Here is a 14886-nt window from a genome sequence, read left to right as displayed (position 1 = left end):
TTTCAAGTCTCTTTCTGCAATATATGATTAGCATGAGCCATCAGAAAATGAAACTTGGCCTTTTGGCTTGGAGTATGGGACACTAGATGTTCCAGAGGCTCTAATATCAGGAGAGTCAAGAATGAAGGATCTATATGAGGCACTACAGACAGCAAGTGGGATAGAAACTTCTCCCGAGATTGAATTTGGCAGACCCCTCAGACCACGCAAATGGGCCATATCGGCAATTAATGACTAGAATCATTGAACTTTTAGGGTGGGGGCAGTGTTAAGCACAATCCTATGCAGTACCCTTTGGGAACACTACACAAAATTAAGACTACAAGGGGCAGCACAAATTCACCTTTGGTACAAGCCTGTGCCACAAAGAAAAAGTGGTAGCAGTGGCAGAGCAGCCAGACTTATCTCAAGAGTAAGTGAGCAGTATCAAATAGTTACACAAAGGACAGCAATTACTATGATTCAGGCAAACACTGACTCAAGGTTTTCAAGCAAAAGAATATACATTTATTTTACTCTTCAGTTGTATAACATTACACTATTATTAGCAGTTTAAAGTCACACTCTTAATACACCACACCGCTCCCAATAGTTTTCAGACCAGTTATGCTCGAAAATGAAGTGGGAGCAAAATGGCACTCTGATAATGAAAAGACAAAGTTAGGTAGAAATTGAACCACACCAACAGGTAAGTACTCAGGGCGATTGAACAAGAGAAACTACAGTGATAAGATCAGGTAAAAAAAGGCTTAGGACCAAAGTCAATGGGACAAAAGTTTTTTGCTCAAGAGCACACAGTTCAGGGATAGTTCACGGTAAAGTTTGCGCCACGAGTTCCGGACGAAGTTGGTTAGCAGAAAAGTTAGTGTTATAAGAAGTGAAGGACAAGCCCTCGATTTGGCGAAAGATTTCACACACTTTCACCGCAGCTGAACGAAACGAACAACCGGATTTGCACAGTAACTTAAAACGGAGAAGAAGCTGTAGCTGGGGCAGACGTTCCTGGTAGTTCCTGCAGGCTCATGGTTCCTGAAGCGACTGTTGGACTGACACGAAGTAGGAAGCTGGAGGGTTCTGCACTACCCAGGGAAGAAACAAGCAGCAGAGCTAAACAACAAATAAAAGGTGCACTCCTTAAAACCCAAGCAGGGTCCGACCATCCTGGCTATCCGGCCCACTGTAGCTCTTTACAGGGAATTCAACCAGAGGAGAGGTCCTGGCTTGAAGTTTGGGCGAACTGGTTGGTCCCACCAGCTCAAGGGAAGAAGATTCCTGGAGGATCCTCTCGTGCATTTGGAGTTGAAGATTCGGACCTGCAGCAGGGCTTCACCGGGTGGTTCAGTCGTGGTAGGGGTCCTCTTCCATCAGCTCCTCATTGGTTATTTCGTTCCAGAGACCTTCTTTTTATGCAATTTTCCCCCATTCACACAGCCTGGCTGGCAGTCGCCCAGCCAATCAAACAGGAGTGCGACTTGGGTTACCAAGGGAACCCATGGCAGGGGACTGAAGACCCCTCCCTCAGATCCTGCCTACCCAGACTTTCAGGTGCCTAAAGGAGGGCTTCTGTGCAGAAGCCTGTGAAAAGACGGTGAACAAAGGAACGAAACCTGGTTTGGTGCATAGAGACGAATACGAGAAAGACTTTACTAAAAGAAATGGCGACTAAACCCAGCCGCAACAATATTAAAATCAATATGGTCAAGCGGGTTTAAGTTCGAGGCTAATATAATAGCCTAAAAAAATACCATGGTTATATAAGATAACCACGGTAGAAAAAATAGGGTAGTTACCCTTAATGGAAAGGGAGCGAAACAGTGCTGCAAGAGGAACCGACAAAAAGGGATAATAATTAACCCTTTCCAATACTCCATGTAAGATGGGTGAAAAAAAATAAACCCTAGAAAGCCAGCAAAGCTGCTGAGGGACTCATTAGGTAAGGGAAATCAGCCATTTATGAGAATTCTCCCTAACAGGTAGGCCAGCACCACCTTTTGAGCAGGATGACTTGACAGACATTTTAGACATCTTCCCTTTTATATAGCCTTACAAAGGCGGATCAGTGCAAACTGGTATACGCCAGAGCTAATTCCGGTGGTGAATACAAATTGACAAATTACATACAGGACCTCCAGTAGCAATCCTTATTATTACTCAAAACATCCCACTCCAGAAAACCTGGTGGTGTAGGCCACCACATCTACTTCAAAACAGACTGCCTACCCAACGATTCCCCCAGACAGGGATGACGAACCGAATGATGCCTTGCAAGAAAGGTTTTCTCGGCTGGCAGTATGGCCCTTAAGTCAGCAAACGCTACATGCACACTTGCCAAGTTCACATTTAGCCTGTGGGACTGTATAGCAATGGTGGCTGATCATATTACTGAAAGTGGAAGAAAGAAGCGGATTCATGAAAATTATTAAAGATGGGAAGGAGGCTATGTGCAAGTCCCTTCAAACTGGACTCGACTCAGCAGAGCAATGGCGGCTAGCACTGCGATAGGCAGGTTTGCGTGGTTAAAGTCAGGGTTTGCTTCTGACGTGCAATCAAGGCTTCTTAACATGCCCTTTGATGGCACACGCTAATTTGCAAGTAAGGCTGACGAAAGCTTGGAGAACCTGCAGACCTCCAAAGCGGCAGCCAAATCCCTTGGTGCTGCGATCAGACAGCACCAGTGGAACGGCTTGGAGGGACAGTGCATTGTTATTTTATTCCTCAGATGGAAGAGCGAGAGGACTGGCGAGTCAGAGAGGTCAAAGGAGATTCCCCTGTGGTGGACGGGGGAGAGGTGCTAAAACCGCGCATGCAATGGCTGTTTTACCCTCATTCGCTGCATCAGCCATCTCAAAACCTCTCTGAGGCCTTAGTCCATAAAACCCTGGTGGGAGGCAGACTCTGAAAGCCAGAATGGCAGGCTATTACTTCAGATGCATGGGCATTGGAAACAGTAGATCACTGTTACTGCCTTCCCTTTCGAAAAAGGCCTCAGGATCATCCACTGGGGGTCAACTCTCATAATTCCTGATCCGCTCCTTGAGCAGGAAATGTTGACCCAGCTAGAGAAAGGTGCTATAGAATCAGTACCTGTAGCGGAGAGGAACAAGGGTTGGTACTCCCCTTACTTTCTAATGCCCAAGAAGGACGGAGGATTGAGACCCATCTTGGACTTAAGAAGCTTGAACAAGTTCCTCGGGAATGACAAGTTTGAGATGGTCACACACTCTCAGATCCTTTAGGCACTTCAGCTCCAGGACTGGATGATGTCATTGACCTTCAGGGTACTTAATTTCATGTGCCAATCCATCACAAGCACAGAAAGTACCTGAGGTTCGCCCTTGGCGGTTCTCATTATCAATTTCGAGTTCTGCCTTTTGGGCTGACCTCTGCCCAAGGGTTTTCACCAAGTTAATGGTGATGTTGGCAGCGAGTCTCAGGAGAGGAGGGATTCACATCTATCCCTACCTGGGCGATTGGCTGATCAGGCCCCGTTCTCCTGAACAAGCCCTGGAACATCTCAGCATAACCTGCCACTCTCTTCACAGACTGGGTTTCTCCCACAATTCCAAAAGTCCCACATGATACCATCTCAAAGACTCCAGTTCATTGGAGAAGTACTGGATGCATCCTTGGGAAAAGCCTCCCAACCCGAGGTGAAGGCTCAATACATTCTGCAGATGGTCACCAAATTCCAGAGTGCCCAACGTCTTCCGGCCTTCAACTTTCTAAGGTTGCTCGGCCTCATGGAATCCTGAATTGTCCTGGTGCCAGAGGCTCACCTGAGAATGAGATCCCTCCAATGGGCTCTCAGGACTGAGTGTCTCAATTCTCAGGAAAGGTGTCAGACCTTCTTCAGGTTCCAAGCAGAGTCACGTAGGATCTCCTGTGCTGGGCCTGCGAGGGCACATTCTGGAGAGAGAACCCTTTTGGCAACCATGGCCGGAGATAACAGTAGTAACGGACACCTCACACACGAGGTGGGCAGCCCACGCCAACTATGTAACAATCAGCGGTCGTTGGTCTCCATCAGAGTAAAAACTACACATCAACCTTTTAGAGCTTAGGGCAATCAGACTAGCACTGAAGGCCTTTCTGCCCTCTGTATGAGGAAAGAATGTCCTGATAATGAAGGACAAAATGGTGGCCATGTACTACCTCAACAAGAGAGGAGGTGTAGGATCACTACCACTGTGCAGAGAGGCAATGCAGCTCTGGTTCTGGGGAATTCAAGAGGGAATATCCGTATTGCCGGTTCACCTAGCCGGAGAGTAGAACATGGTGTTGAACGCTCCGAGCAGGCAGAGCATAGTCTCAGACGAGTGGGAACTAGCTCAGGAAGTCCTTGAAGAGATCTTCACCGTTTGGGGAACCCCTCAAGTAGATCTGTTTGTAACCAGTGCCCACCAGAAGTGCGAGCTGTACTGCTCCACAGCATTTCCCCCAAGAGGAGCTCTAGGGGACTGGGAGTTTCCACTCCTGTATGCATTTCCTCCAGTCCCAGTCATTCCTCATGTGATCAAGCGGTTGAGAAAGTTTGGGAAATTCATGACCCTAATTGCTCCAGATTGGGCCAGGAGGTTGTGGTACCCAGACCTTCTAGACATGGTCATCTGCCCTCCAATTTGTCTTTTGCAAGGAGAGGATCTTTTCACATGGGAGGAAGGTTGGATTCTCCTTCCAGAGGTCAAGACACTCAACCTTCACACCTGGTGTCTGAGAGGTTGAGATGTAAGGATTGAGTTCTTCCAAATAATGTTATGGAAATGTTGCTTTTGGCCAAAAGGCCAGCAACAAAATCCTTGTACCGCTGCTGCTGGAACAAGTCCTGCAGCTGGTGCAGGGATAAGAATGTGGACCCTTTTCTGTGCAGTACACCTATGATGTTATTGCTCTTGTTACATCTAGCTAATCTGTGGCTCCAGGTTGGCACAATGAAAGGATATCCGGCTGCGTTGTCAATTTTTAAGCGCTTGTCTGAGGAGATATCTTTCTTCAAAATGCCACTAGTGATGCCACTAGTGATAACATTTCTGAAGGGACTGATGAATGTGTTCCCTCTGATCCCTTTTCAGGTTCCAGTTTAGGACCTTAATCTAAAATTGTGCATGTCTACTCCCTTCGAAACCAATTCATTCTTGTCCTTTAAGGTTGTCAACCTTCAAACCACTCTTTTAGTTGCTCTCACATCAGCCCGTAGGGTGTGTGAACTTCAAGCCATGTTTTGCAAGTCTCCTTATACAATTTTCTTGGTCCTTAAAGTTAAATCCACATTGTTGCCCGAAATTGTGTCTAATTTTCATTTAACACAGAAAGTTGTACTACCTTCTTTGTATCCACCTCTTCATCCGAAAGGAGAAGGAGAGATTGTGAATCATCCATATTTCCTCTTTATACATCTCTTCTGAGCTCCAAGTTGTTCTACTTTCTTGAAAAGTTCAGACTCAAAATCACTTTTTGTGGTGTAGACACCAAATAAAAGCTGAAGTATTTGATTTCTTGGACTATCTCCAACTTCTCACTGCTTATTTCCTCTCAAATCCATAAATACCTCTAGATCTAGACAATCAGATTTTTTTATTTTGTATTGTTTTATTAACATTAATTATCAATTTATTTTCACTGGTATAGTGATACAACTGGTGCATCAAACGTTGCAACCAAATGTGGGTGTCATTCATAAGGATCACATCAGCTGCATATGTAATCCATCAGATTTTGCACTTTCCCAGTCTAGGTGATAGAAAATCCACCTTTTCCAAATAATGGCCCATATCAGAAAGGTAGAGATTGAAAAGGCATGGAATTACAACGCACCCCTGGTGCAAGCCTAAAAACCCTTATTTTGGTATTTGTGTGTAGATGTATGAGAATGTTTAATAAGCTAGCCAGGAGTTGCCAAGATTGTGATTTATCCCACAAATGCCCACAGTCTCCCATGTCGAAGGCTAGTGAGAGATCAATCGATGCAACAAACAGAGGGGCGATATTCGTTATCGCTGACTGTTGTCCAAAAATCTCCAATATGAGACCATTCAGAGAAGTGCAAATTCCTCTTCTGAAACAAGTATGAAATGTTGTAAGTCTACCCACGAAACTAGCTCATGTCTCAATCTCTTAACAATAAGGACACAAAGGTTTGACTTTCTGCGTCCAACAGAGCAATGCAATGATAATTAAGTGTTACTTCATTCTCCTTTTTATGTATAGTAACTACATAAAAAAATGTCTACAAGATTGGAGTGGTCGTTAATATATTTTTTTAATAAGAGCAAGAGAATCAAAGACCACAAATATGGTGCACCTTCAAATACTCTATATCTGAGCCCATATGTGCCTGGTGGTCTTGATTTAGATGACTTCTGAATCAATTCCAAAATGGCATCATAATTAAGATTTAGGCCCCAAGGTCCAGCTTGCTCTATTTGTTGAGATTCCTTGGAGTGTGTGTTATGTAATTTATCGAAGTGGTCTACCCACCTTTCTTAATTTATATGATTGTATTGTATCTCTGTATTTAAATTTGGGATTCTGAATCAGTGACCAAAATCAGCTGTGTTCCTCTTTAATCGTTAACATTTGTTCACCATCGCTGCAAGATTAAATGACGATGGCTCCTTAGCCAATTTGTGTAGGCTTCTTTTAGTTTACGTTCCTTGTCCTCACTTTTTGTAATACATAGCTGCATTCTTTTCAAAGCTAGAATGTCTCTTCGCATCTATTTTCTTATAGTTTGTAGCAAATTGTCATACATGTGTAAATGTTTGATCTCTCGGATGGGGTGCCAAACTTATTCTTTAAGGACGATGCCCCTTTATGGGCAGATATCCTGTTTCAATTATTGTCCCAGGATGTGGCTTCTTTGGCATGCCCTAGTTTGCGGAGTTGCGCTCTTCCCATATGCTCGCCTCGGGTCGCAAGATCCTCCTCCTCATTTTCGCGACAACAGCAATCCTCACAGGGTTGTTGCGGATTCCCCACTTATACCCGTGGCAAGAGGTCTTCTTTCTGCCTCCTGGCACGGGGTTCCTTGCATTCTTGGAGGTTGCCATGGCACATCCACGACATCAGAGCACGGGGACGTCACACCGCTCGCATCACGTGATCCAATAAGGAAGGGCAGTATAAAAGTCCTGCCATAATTGTAATTGGTTATTTATAACATGCTTAATACCCAGAGGTTTCTAAGCGCGGACCCAGGGATCGAATCTGCGGTGCTCCACGTTGTCTTGCTTCGAAGGCGAGTGCGTTGCCCCTGAAATATCCTCCCTTAAAGCAGGATGTTGCTTCTCAACGTTTCCTGTGAGTGGCTTGCTACGCTGTTACTCTATTTATCTGCTCTTGTAATTTTGACCCTTTGGCTGTGTGCTATCGGATTTCCTTTGGATTACCCTTTTGCTGTGGAGACTTTGTGCTTTTGACTTTATGCTTTACTGGCTTTTTGACCTCCGCTCTGCTTTTTGGGATTTTCCCCTGCATCACTCTTCAGCTTTGGTGTATTGGAATTTCTCCTGGACCCTTTGGACAATTTGAACTTCATTTTTGTGTTTTTGGCTATTTTTGTTTTCCTGGATTTTGCCCTTGGATCTGTCCCCCTTCTTAGAACATTAACTCTGGACTTTTTCGGAAGCCCCTCTCCTGGAGCTGCATCCATCAAGGAACTGTGAACCTCAACACTCTCCTCCTTCCCAAGGAGGGAATGCCATTGTCTTGTCTATAGGTGGAGTTCCCACTAGGTAGGTCCCTTTGCTTATGCTCTCTGTCATATGAGACCCAGTGCCAAGAGTGGGGTTAACCTTATCCTTTTGTTCTTGCTGGGAATCCGCTGCTGAAGTTCAAGTTTCCCACCTGTGGCATCAATAACTTGTTAGGGAGTTTGTATTCTCTCTCTGACTGGTGCATGGGGATGGAGTATAGGCCTCCCGGGAGTCATCCTGCTGAATCTTGACACATCGTCCCTATATTCAAATCAGGAACAATATTAGACCTTGCTAATTATAGACCGATAGCTTTGATTGATTCCTCGGCCAAAGATTTTGCTAAATTAGTTTTGAAAGATCTAAACAAATGGGTGGATAGTAAGAACTTGCTGAGCCTGCAGCAAACAGGGTTCAAGAAAGGGGTAGGGACCTTAATTAGTGCCCTGGCTCTGTCCACTTGAACTTATAGGCGGTGCATTTGGCAAAACACTATATGTAGCAGTTTTAGATCTTACGGCAGCCTTCGACAACATCGACCTTGCTTTACTTTGGGGGAAGTTGACAAGGTGGGGTTATCTGTCCAGGACTTCTGAGAATTATCCAGCTATTATACAGTAACAACACTAAGTGTTAGACTAAACACCCTTGGCGACTTATCAAAACCAATCATGGTCACCAGAGGGGTCTGCCAGGGTTGTATTCTTGAACCCATCCTCTTTAATCTCTTTCTGGCAGATTCGTGTACGGAGTCCCTCTCATGGGGCGGGGGCTTGCTCCCAAATGGGGTGAGCTAAGAGTAAACATAATTGCCTATGTGGATGACTTATTGTTCATGACTACACCCCTGTGGGGCTCCAAAGACTTCTGGATGGGATAAATGGGTATATGGAGCGAAATCACTTGAGTATTAATCCTCGGAAATAATTTATCCTAGCTTACTCCACAAAGCGGAGGCTGAGGTCTTACGTCTGGACCTTAAATCAGGCAAAAATCGACCATGTTCCAGCAATAATCTATTTTAGATTCCTAATCTCCCCAAAAAAACAATTTCAGTTCCAAAGGGAAAGAATGATCACCAAACATAGGCCCAGCATCTTCCTCATGAAGGCCCTTCGGAGGAAGCTTTGTGCCTTCTCCTTTTTGCCATTGATCGAACTTCATAAACTTAAAGACATTGCTATTATTCTGCATGGTTGTGAATTAATGCCTTGTCGGGACAGATCCTTTTTTTCGATTGACTGGAAGGTAAGGTTTGGAAGACTGTCTTAGGCCTACCTAAATCCACACCCATCCGTGCTATTAGATCAGAACTCTGCCTCACTTCTTGGTGGGCCCAATATATAAAAAGGTGTCTGTCCCTGCATTCCAAATTTATGGGGACAGAAGGTATTTCCCTTTACTCCTACATGAAGACCCTTCTGGAGGGTAACTTGCCTCACAACTCAGCATTAGCTAGGTTCCACAGAAAATGCATTCACTTTTCTGAAATGATTTTGCTGGATGCCTCAGACACTGAGCATGTGAAAAAAAGGAAAATCATCACATGGGATAGAATTAAAGTTCATGGAGACCTAAATAGATTGGCACTGTATAAAAATAATCCCCATTTATTCATCCATTTGCCTAAAGTATGACCCTATTCAGCAAAGTGCCCATCTAAAAAACATTGGGAGCTGTATTTTAAATTCCGACTAAATGTTCTACCCACCCTAGAAATCATGGGGCCCACATTGGGCCTTCCAAGAGGCTTGAGGAAATGCCGGATGTGTGGTTTAGATTTAATCGAATAATTATTTCACTTAGTGCTGGTGTGCCCTTCGTTCCAACAGCTGAGAATTAACCAACTAGGGCCCTTTGTACACTCAAGTGCTCGTATTTTGTCCAACGATTTGCGAGAAAGGCTCATGACCGCTTCAAATCAGACTTTAATTATTGCTCTAACTTCACTCCTAGAAAAAATCCTTTTGGGTTTAAAGAACAAAAGGGTGAAGCAGCATGGACTGAGCTCGGTTTTAGTTTTTAATGCTATCTACTAAACTTGCGGCTAAATTAAAAACGACTATTCACTTGATTTGATTTTTGCTATGAGAGAAGATTTTTGCCAGTGACTATCTTGGCTATTCTTTGTGTTTTGGTTTCTTGCAAGCCTTTCAAACAATTTTGAACAACTTTGTATTATTTTGTTTAAAATTGAGTGTAAAAGTTTACAAGAAACTGTAACACAATTTTATAATTAAAAATAAACGTTTGCTCTCACTGCCCTTTCCCCTTGATAGCCCATCACTTCTTTCTTGGATAATAGGAGGTAAATTCTCTGTATTGAATTTCATTGGTTGTTTTATTATAAAATAATTTAATTTGATTGTTAAAATTAATTATTTTTGTCAATCTCCATGAGATTGTAGTTCTTTTCATGTTTGTTGGCAATCCTACCGCAGCTATATGTTCGCCCTTATACAGCTCCCAATTTAGTGTGGCGATCAGTATATTCTGATCACTCAGCTTGGTGGTGGTAACGCAGAGATTTTCACACCTTTTAAACAATGCGTCAGTATCAAAAATATAGTAAATTCTAGAGGAATGAGGGCCTCTGTGCCATGTATGTTTACTTGGTACATCTCCCGTTACATTCCCATTCAACATTACGTGGCCCCACTTCTTCATACAAGCATTCCATCTTAGACCATTTGATGTTTTTTGCTTTGTATACAAGATCGTCTCTGGGGAAAATCTCTCTTTCTATAGGTAATTCCAAACACAAGGAATTAAAAATCGCAAGCTATTATCTATCTCTTGGTTTGGCAAATTATGAATATAAACTTCCAACAAAGACTAACTCTTCAATGACTACTTCAAAAGTGGAATGTGAGGGGTTCCAGCATATGTGTACACAGACCCACCAACTATGGTTATAATTACTACCAAGATTACTCTAAATGTATTTATAGTGCCATCAATTTTAAAGGCAAACTTATTTTTGAAGGCCATGCTCGCGTCACCCGAAGGCCGGACCCCATTATCGCATACAGCCATTTGTTGAATCAAACAACAGTCATTTCAGATAACCACTGTGGTGGAACATTGCTCCTTGAAAAGTATGATGGGAAAAGTGCTTAATTCATGACATAAATCATTATTTATTATTAATTTAGGAAAACCCCTCAGATTTCAAGACAAAAAACGAAATTAATTTACTGCAATAAAGACAATGCCTGTCTATGATTAGTAAGTCATGTTCCTTTGATATGATTCCAGGCAACCATGACCAATCGCATGCTCCCTGTGTTCTACTTTGCACCATCTCAGCTACCAAAACTCTATGGTTAGACTTGCCTTTCCCAGTGCAAGAGATCTTTAATCCCAAATCATATTTTATTTACATGTATTTACTTTTAATGTATTCACTCCGACTCAATTTCCTATTTGAACACCGTTCTGGTGTTTGCAGTGATTGGTTAATCTGCGGACTGCTTAGCATGCATCCTAACTGTTTGAACACCACCCCATCCGTGCCCCCTTGTGGCTGTCTTTTTTTAATATAATGGTTTTGTAGCTTGGTGCACAGCGGGGATAGCCCGCAGATTAAATAAAGCACGGAGAATAATTGAATCGCATACCTCCGCTGCCCATGACAGCCCAGAAAAGAAGTTGCTGCACCCTTCCTAATCTGCCTACGTCCCATTAGGCACCTGAATTAGTTAAACCACTATGCTGCCATGCGAGCGTGCCTGACGTGGCCATGCCCTCTCACGGAAGCTAAGTGAATGAAAGTTGAATGTTTAAGCTCCGGCAACAATTTGTTCTGCATTGGTGTGTGAGCAGGCATAACGTAGCTCAGCCCCCTCACGAAAGCTAACAAAATAAACTCGGCAACACTTTATCTGCTGCATTGCCCTGCAAGCATATTTAATGTGCCCCCGCGCCCTGAAAAAAACGACGTAAAGAAACCTTTTTTTCAGCTCCATAAGAGTGCAATACAAACGCTGCAAAGAAGGAACCAGAAAAATCTACAAACTAATGTAAATTATCATTATGTAGTGCCCACCTACTGAATGTTAACTATACACTCGTTCTTGTTGTTGAAATAATTCAATATTATATTTACATTTAAAACAACTAACTTTGCCCCTGCATTGCTCTGCGTGATAATTTTTTTTTTTTAAAACTACTCACACCTGCAGTTGATTTCTATAATTAAACCCTCGATGCCCCTGGTGCTAATTACCTCCCACAACCCTACAAAAAGTAATGTCTGATTTCCTATTTAACTAAATACTGAGGGTGTTCTAATCACTTTATAAACCTGCAGCTTGGAACGTAACAGGGCGTTATGGTCCCTCATACCTCGTTAACATACCTCGGTCTTCAGGGCCCATAACGCCCCGTATGACCCTCGCTACAGGTTTATAAAGCTATATTAATTCTCTGGGTTTGCTACAAGGCACTTAATCCTACCTCATCTGTCTACATGATTCTGCTCTTAACTTAGCAAACCCAACTCTTACTGGCACTTTTCTTTCTAAAATATCAGTTTGCACCGGGTCAAAAAAATCTGCTAGTGCAATATGTTTAGCTGTTATTAACTAGACACAGTATCTCACTTAGTAGAGCAAGAAAATTGGAACGATTTCGAGCAATGTGTTCTCCATTCCCAAGTGTAAATTCCAAGATCAGATAGATGTGATGATTATGTGCCTTGCTCATACTCGAGGTGCTTCACACATTTGGCTTATGTTGCCTCTCAAGGCCAAAAGAGGCTTCTCCGCAAGTATTTATCCTTGGAGTTATTCAAATATTGATTAGATGTATACTGAAACTGGGAAGTTTGGGTCGTGATAGGTCAGCTGACGTCTTTCAAGCAGGATTCATGTTCTCTCAGAGTGTTACAGTCCACTACTCCTAACCCACGACTGTCATCCCAGTGTGTGCTAGTAGATTCATCAGCTTTCCCATTTCCTACAAATTTGGTTAATGGCACCAATGTCACTTGCAGGGTTTGCGGGTTCTCTTCTGTCGATTAATTGGACCAATTTGCGAGGATTGTGGGATTGGTGTTTTAACCCACCAGGACAGGCTGAATCTAATTCTCTGGGCCCAATTCGCTCAACACTCAGTGGAATTATTGTCACAATCTCTTCCACTACTCCTTTATTCATTACAATGGGCTTGGTTTTCACAGTTCTGTCATCTATATCAAAGTTCGCTAGCATGCGTGGACAAACCTCTTGTGATTTAATGAACTTAAACAGAGGTTGCTCCAAGTTTTCCTTCGTTATTTTAATGACACTTAGGGCCTCATTACACGGATGGCGGTAAGGATTTACCGGTACCGGTAAATCCTTACCGCCTTACTACGAGGTCCCTTTGCGGGTTGGGGGATTTAACGCCTGCTTTTTGCAGGCGTTAAAAACCAACCCGCAAAGGGACCCAGGGAGCTAATTACGGTACCGCAATTTGCGGTACCGTAATTAGCGCCTTCCCCATTCCCATTATGCCCTATGGGGCAAAAATGGGAATGGGGAAGGGCAATGGTGGAAGGGGGAATTACCGCCCCGCCAATCTTGGAATGGGGCGGTAATTCCCCTTTCCGCCAAGGCGGTGCTGGTATTTTACCGGCATGAACCATGGCGCTAATAGTGCCATGGTTCTCCGCCATCCGTGTAATGAGGCCCTTAGTATTAACAAGTGAGATTTCACGTGATCCGTGATGTTGTTATAACGGTTGATGAAGGAACTAAGGACTAGGTTCAGAGCGGACGGAGATGGTCGGTGCTGTAAATTTAGTTTTTTTCATCAGCGTCTCTTAGGGTATGGCGCAGGTGAGGCGTATCTGAGATAACACTTGAAAAAAACAGAACGAATTGAGTCGTTAAAAACAGAGTGTACCTGATCACGATCTGAGTCTAAGGCGCTTGAGTCAGTAAAACTACATCATCATCATTCATGTCTTCTATTTTGAGCATACTGAAATTATTTACACATGGACATTCATCTCTGGGATTTAGTTTGTGGCTTGTTTAATTTCAGCACTAGAACCTTTTATTGGAAGGAATTTAGTAATTTTGTTCCCTGAGATCGTCTTTAGTGGATACAAAACCCTCCGATTATTTAGAGGGTGCGCTGTGTTAGTTAAAGTAGTGGCAATGAGCTCCTGCTTAAGGTCTCGGGCAATTTGCCTTCATACCAATCATTAGATCAGCAGATTTCTGAATCCTATCACCTTCGTTCAACTCGGTAATCAGCAAAGCCACAAACGACTCCTCGTTCAGATTGTGTCGATTGTTAATGCTAGAACGAGGAATAGTGTTCAAACTGCACGCTACCTCAGAATCCGACTTACTGCGCAGGTTATAGGCTCTGAAAATGATTCTACTGTGAAATGTATGAGAAAATTAATACCAATTGCATTTAGAAAAAAACAAACGAACATGTACATCTACATTGCACCTAAGTGTTCGGTTATATATAATAATGATAGAGAGGGGTTCTGCTTATGGTCCCAAGATAAAAACGGTAAAATGTCCAATTTCGGGAGATTGGTGCACGTTCAGTGGAAACAGACACTGTCGGGTAGCCCCAGATCTGGACGGAGACACAGAGATCCTCAGGGTAGCCCCAGATCTGGACGGAGACACAGAGATCCTCACGCACCCCACCTGAAGAGAATACGGAAGTTTAGCGCCTTGCTTCCAGACAGCGTGGCCAATTAACCAACCCACTAACAATTTTGCCCCTCTAAATACACCTCTCAAACTCTACACAACCATAAGCCTACAACACAACAATCTGCACAAACTTCATAACACTGCAACAACAATACAAACCACACATAGACCTGCACAACAGCACAAGACGGCTACCGACGGTAAAACACCCCAAGCCCAGCCTCATGGACCTCCGGCTGAGGCCGCCAAAAGCACATCACTGCTCTCTTGCACTTTTCCAGCTTATTCCCATTAACTCACCTCCCACCCCTCCCTTTTTTTCAGAGCCGCCAGAGCGTCAGGGGACCACTCCAGTGATGATAGAGCGCGGTACAAATATCCTGTAACATTAACATTAACACTTCTAAAAACAAAATTATGTCCATTTTGAAAACGCTGGTTTTGCATTTTATTTGCTCCTCTAAGAGCTGTGATAACAGCCGCCTGTTTTACTTGATGCAATTGGTTGTTGATTTTGGAATGTATTT

General features: G+C 43.4%; 1 protein-coding gene across 1 annotated transcript in view; it reads right to left on the bottom strand.

Annotated features, from left to right (window-relative positions):
* OAZ3 (ornithine decarboxylase antizyme 3) overlaps positions 1-14886 on the bottom strand; it is a 179495-nt gene that overhangs the window by 38668 nt on the left and 125941 nt on the right. The gene's annotated exons all lie outside the window — the stretch shown is intronic.

Source organism: Ambystoma mexicanum, chromosome 1p (assembly GCF_040938575.1).
Source record: "Ambystoma mexicanum isolate Mex_15411 chromosome 1p, UKY_AmexF1_1, whole genome shotgun sequence".
Classification (NCBI taxonomy): Eukaryota; Metazoa; Chordata; class Amphibia; order Caudata; family Ambystomatidae; genus Ambystoma; species Ambystoma mexicanum.
Note: the sequence above shows the minus strand (reverse complement) of the source record. Positions and strands in the feature narration are given on the sequence as shown.